The following is a 6,548-nucleotide window of genomic DNA, read 5'->3' as shown; positions in this document are numbered from 1 at the left end:
TTAATTGAACTGACTTATGAAATGAGTCTTCTATTTTACAACACATTAACTCACTCACAGACTCCTACAAAGTAGGGAGAACATATACATGACTTCCAAAAGACTTCCAACTTGAATTTCCTAAGTTAATTAAGTTTAATAAATGTAATTTAACTATTTTAAGTTGCTATGAGAATAGAATTCAAATTTAATTCACAATTTAATTCAAGGATAAATTAAACTAGAATTTTTTGTTGCCATTTTTCAACACTCCCTCTCAACAAGAAAGGGATTATCAACTACCCTGATCCTATCTCTGTGAAACTAGAATTTACATCTTGACAATGTCTTTGTCAAAATGTGAGCATATTGCTCCTCCGTGGGAATGTAATCTAACAACATGATCTTCCTCAATACACAATCTCTGAGATGATGATATCAGATATCAATATGCTTGGACTGATAATGAAAGACTGGATTTTCAAAGTGTTTGATACAACTCTGATTATCACAATAAATCACTGTCGGATCCATCTGCTGACAAAACAAACCACCCAAGATCTTCTTCATTCAGATAGCCTCACATGCTACTTGACTTGCAGCCATGTACTCTACCAAACTGAGTGCAATTGGTCTATGTTTCTTGTTGTACTAAGAAATTGTCACTGACCCAATACTAAAGATCCTTCCTAATGTGATCTTCCTGTTGGATGGACTCCTTACCCAATCTACATCGGTGAAGCCTTGAAGTTTCACTCCCTTTGTCTGTCTGTACCATAACCCAAACTGAGTAGTGCCTCTGAGCTATCTCAATACATGTGTTGCCACCTTCCAATACATCTTGGTAGGCCTAATCCTTGCTTGACTAAGTTGGTTAACTGCATAGCACATATCCAGTCATGTGTTCACCAAGCACATGAGTGAACCCACAAGTTGTCTGTAAACAGTATCTTTCGCTACTTCCCCTGAAGTAGCATCCTCCTTCCTTTAGTTACCAGCTAGAGGAGTCTCCATGGGTTTACTACTCTCCATGTGGAATATCCTGAGTATCTCGTTGGCATACTTTCCCTGAGATACAAACAACTCCCCATCTCCCTGCCATACCTCCATGCCAAGAAAGCCATGCATGAGCCCCATTTCCTTCATCTCAAACTCTCTTGCAAGGTCTTCCTTGCAAGATTTGATGAACTTTTCATCACATGTCAGTATGACATTATCTACATAAAGTAAAATGGTCAATAGCTTACCTTCCATCACTATGTGATATAGGTTCGCATCCTCTTCACTCTTCGTGAAGCCCAACCCAGTGAAGTAGCTATCTATCTTGGTGTACTAGGCACGGGGTGCTTACTTCAGCCCATACAATGCTTTCTTGAGTTGGCACACATGCGACTCACGGTCCAAGGTTTCAAAACCTTTGGGTTGCTCTATGTACATCTCTTCCTCAATCATACCATTGAGGAAGGCAGTCTTCACATCCATATGATGGATCTTCCAACCCATCTATGCTAATAGTGCCAAAATAGATCTGATTGATGAGTACCTTGAAACAAGAGCAAAGTTCACATCATAGTCAATCCCCTCTACCTGTGAAAAGCCACAGGCCAAAAATATGACCTTATGCTTCTCCACACTACCATTTGCAACTTTTTTTACCTTGTAAAGCCAATGAGAGCTCACAACTGACTTGTCCTCTGGTCTCGGGACCACATCCCAAACACTATTTCGAACTATGGAATCATGCTTCTCCACCATTGCATAAACCCAAATTGGCCATTGTACTACTTCTTGAAAGGAAGATGGCTCTATCACAACACATGCACCCATAAGTGCCATGTATCTAGTGTACCTCTGTTATAGGACAAATTGACCTCCTAATCAACTCAGAGGTGAAAGACAAGATGACTGAAGCAATGATCACAATTGCAGGCCCAAAATCCACACTAACGCTCTCTATACATTGACAACCTGCTTTATAAAGCTTGTTACCAAGCATAAAGGAGCGTTAGTCACCCTGCTAACTCTTGCTGTTAGACCGGGGGAGCGTTAGTGAACTTAAGTGATGTTTAGAAGGTCATGCCAATGAATCTTCTCATAAATATCTAGATATTAAATCCCTAAATTTGTGCAAGAAAAGCAAGGAAACTCCAAAAATCAAGATATTTGGAGAAATTCTATTCTGAGAATGAAGGCAAATGGGAAAAAGCTTGTAAATAGGGTAGGTTCATGGTTTTTTCCCTAATGAACTCTAGATGGAGCTTGGCAGCCCTAATTCGATTACTACATAAGCAACGAGAGGGCCATTGCAAAAGGGGATTAGAGCATTTGGAAGGATAACCCATAGAGCTATTGTGAACTGTCATATTCTTGAAGGAGCTAGCTGAAAGAAGGAGAGAGAGAGAGGAAGAAGGGGTAAGGAAGGCTGATACAACGGATTGTTGTAATCACTCTTCCATTCTGAATATAGAACTGCAGTTGTGTTCCCTACTCCAAAGTGTTGGTGATATTGTGCATTTATTTGTTCATTCTGATGCTTGTTGAGTTGAGTAGTTAAGTTATACATTTATACATGTTTGTTACGGATTCTTACATTAGTTTTCAGAAGCGTATGCTGTGATTGGTTTGCCTTGTCCTTTGTGTAGGAATTGTCTTGGAGTTGGCTTAGAAGGAGTTCTTCTTGCTGCACGAAGATCCCCAAGCGAATCTAGAAGGAACCAAAGGTGATCCTCTTTCCATACCCTGTCAATTTATGTTTGATAGATGAAAATGTGTGTAACTGGTAGCTTTTGTAGATAATCTTACAGTCTATCGAAGGTCTCGGGAAGGCCTTTGAGGGTAGTTTTCATCCTGTGCATTTTACCCCACAGCAGAATTGGCGACTCCACTGGGGACTATACATCTAGTTCCCAGTTACCCGGACTCCTCTCATATCTTCTCTTTCTTCTATGAGCTTCCCGCTTCTTCAAATCCTTTTCTGATCCACCATCTATCTTGTTGCATCCTGTAAAGTTGCATTCTCCTCAGAAACTGATCCTAAAAGCCCTCTTTTTGAGCTATTTCCCTCACTAACGCAGGTTTCTAGTCTACATAGAGCTTTATAAAGCTCTTTGACTGTGCACAGGGAGCATTAGTGGCCAAACTAACTCTCTGTTTACAAAGAAACAGAGCGTTAGTTTCCCATTTCCATGTTTTTCAGAAGATTTTGTGGACCAAAAGTGGAGGAAACTTGTCTCAGGGGCTAAAGTAAGATCTGCAATAGTATCATGTTAACAAATTTGGTGTCTTGAAAATTTATTTTTAAGAAATTTTTTTAGTTTTTCTCTCTTAAAAGACATTTTTTTTGAAAGAAACGCTGATAATTTGTATATCTCCTTCTGTCGAAATAGTTGTAGGCTACTTCATTTTGGTTTTCAGTAGTTGTTAGGGAATATTAAGAAAAGAAACTTTTGGTTATGCAAGTGTTGAATGGCTTTAGATGCACTGACGAATCCATGAATATGTGAAATGATACATGTGTAAAATAAGACTTGTTTGCATAAGAAATTGAATTTTTTTTTTCAAAGCATTGTTCTGCATGGTTTATTGAGTCAAGAGTCTCACCATATTCATACATCAACACCCCTACCGAAGAAAAATAAGCAAGTACACTAAAATTTACATTAAAATCAATCAGTTACTCTTTTTTGAGCAAACCAACATTAGCTAGATTAGGACCTTGGGATAAGTATACGAGTGAACTGCCCAAGGTTGAAAATCAAAACTAGTGTCGTTAACGATTGAAAAATCCTTCTCCACTCATATTACCAAGACCACTCCACTAACAACGGAGTGAAATACGAGACAACATTGGACTGTAATTGAAGGTAGCCCGCCTTCTCTTACAACTCCTTTGGGCATTCTATGTATTGGGGGTCCCTTCGGGGATTTTGGAACTGAGTTGGGGACTCAGGTACCCCGCCCACACAGCGTGCTGTCTATGACTATGTTCCCCCTGGTAATGTCTGTGATTTGAGGTATCTCTAGTGGCCAAAACTTCTAGGTACTTACCTAAGGTGACTGGGACAGGTTGTCCTGGTACCTAAAATGGAAAAATCTACTTTGTCTTCAATTTTTGGGAGGGTGCTCGTCCTCACGAGAGTACTTGGCCCCTCAATCTGAGGTTCGACCGAAGCTCAAAAGTAACCATAACTGTACATTTATCCATCCTTCTCTGTTATTCATTAAGAGACTGGGTTTCAACTCCAGTAATCGGTGCTTATCAGATGAGGTATTTTCCCTCTGTTTGTTGATTGACATATTTAGTGTATTTTTTCTTTTTAGGTACCTGAGTGCTATCATTTTTGAGACTTTAAAGAATATCACATTAAATTCTATTTGATAAAACTTAACAATCATTGTGTCTACATCTAGCCCTCATCGTCAATCCAGACGATTGTTAGGACTTCCTCCACTCACTATGGAGGACCCTTTGAGTTCCACTAACTCGGATTCCTCATCTTTGAGGAATCAGTCTCCTAAATCACATACGGGATCTGTGTGGATGACCGATGACTCTAGTTTTCCAGAGGATTTCTTTACGGAAGGATTTCTTCCTCATTTTAACACTCCGCTTACAGATCTGTCAGAACCTATCGTTACTCCCGCAGTACTTGTACTTCCTTCTTTAGTAGGTGGAACTTTCCCATCTATCCAGTCGACGCCTCAAGGGTTGTGGAATTATAGAGACACTATTGGTCCTCTACCACTTCCCCAATCGACAGTCATTACAACACTGGTAATGTGGAATCCTGCTATCATGTTCATCCCAGGTATTGCAACTCACATAACACCCTCTATAAGTGGAACCCAGCAGATGCCAGGTTCCACTCCTATGGTGCCACAAAGCATACCTTCGACTAGTGCCACATATAGTGCTCCATATAACACTCAATGCGGCACTATGGGTGCGGTTCCAGTTTACCAACACCAAGGTCGACTGCCAATGTACAGTTCCAACCCCCAGATTCAAATATCTGGGGCAGTTCCCAATATGCACATGCCGGTAGGGAATGTCACAGTTCCCCCACCGTTCTCAGGCATGCATGGATAGTTGTTGATTGACATGAGTGTTCCCTCTGTCAATCAAATCCATATGGTTAGTTCTATGTTGGTTGGGAATCCACAGGGGATTCCCACCCAATCCATGGGGGCACCCTACTCACAAGCTCAGATGAGTCAAGGGGGCATAACTTATACTGGGGGCAACTTCATACCTCAGTATCAAAATCCTCATTGAAATCCACTCTACAACACCATACCACAAAGCAACTATTACACCACGCAACCCATGTACACCATGGGGAACCAAACGATGGGAGGAGCACAGAGCTCCTCAGGTCATCCGTCATCACCATGGTCCAAGTCAGGGGCACCCAACAATTTTCCTTTTTTGGCAACATTGGATATTCCCGACTTATACAAGTTGACAAACGACCCCATCTACCACAACTTACAATGGCCGTCAATCCCGCATAAAATACCGATGGACATTCCTAAGTTTGACGGAAAACAAGGGGAGGATCCGGGCACTCATGTCACCACCTACCATCTCTGGTGTGTTTCTAACTCTATGGTGGATGATAGTGTCTAGTTATGTCTTTTTACCTGCACCCTCACTTGCAATGCAACAAAGTGGTATATTGAGTTACCACGTGCGTCAGTGAATACCTTTGATGCTTTAGCGATGGAGTTCCTAAAGCACTTTCAGTTACCTATCCATTATGAGATAGGGACAGAGATCCTTACTTCGTTTCCTTGGGATACCGCCACCCACACCTCCGATCATATCCATGAATGGAGACTTAGGCGAAGGTTAGTCAAACCTCCCATCCCTGATTTTCTCTTAACATACTGGTTCTATAAGTCGTTACTCCCACAAATCGTTAGAGATGTCGCTCTAGGTGGTGCGGTCACAGAGGACCAATCCATACGTCATGCCTAGCACTTAGATTTGATTAATTCACAGTCTGGCACTCTTTACAACATTATCCCCTATGATCCTGGTAACCCTAATCCTCCCACCACTCAGCACCCTGGAGCACATGCCAACAGGATCATTGGCAAAACCTCCGGGGTCGTTGCAAAACAACTCAGTGGTTCCATTGCCAAGCTGGCAGTGGACCCCTCTACCAAAGCGACTGCTCTTCCTGCCACCGCAGTTAATTCTGTGCAGTCTACATAGAAATCCAGTAGCAAGAACAATAAGAATAAGAACAAGACTGCTCCTTCTGAGGAGCAGTCATCTAAGTAGCCCAACTCGAAACAGAAGGCCGTTGCACCTACTGATGTGGAAAAGGGTAAAGGCACCAACTATTCATGCAAACTCTGTCTTGAAGAGCATGTAACCTGGCGTTGTCCGCATCTTCAAGAATGCACAGATTACCTTGCCAAGAAAGATTTTGGTAAGGCACCTGCTATCCTTAGAAATCCTTTTCCTACTCAACAATAGCAAAATCTCGTTGCCAACCAACTGCAACCCACGTCAGGGGGCAACAACGGTTCGCAACATCCTTTAGCTGGTGAAGGAAGTT

The sequence above is a fragment of the Pinus tabuliformis genome, chromosome 8 (assembly GCF_031772625.1).
Source record: "Pinus tabuliformis cultivar Carrire ecotype Pingquan chromosome 8, CPIR1, whole genome shotgun sequence".
NCBI lineage: Eukaryota > Viridiplantae > Streptophyta > Pinopsida > Pinales > Pinaceae > Pinus > Pinus tabuliformis.
The sequence above is the reverse complement of the archived record's forward strand: the minus strand, read 5'-3'. Positions refer to the sequence as shown.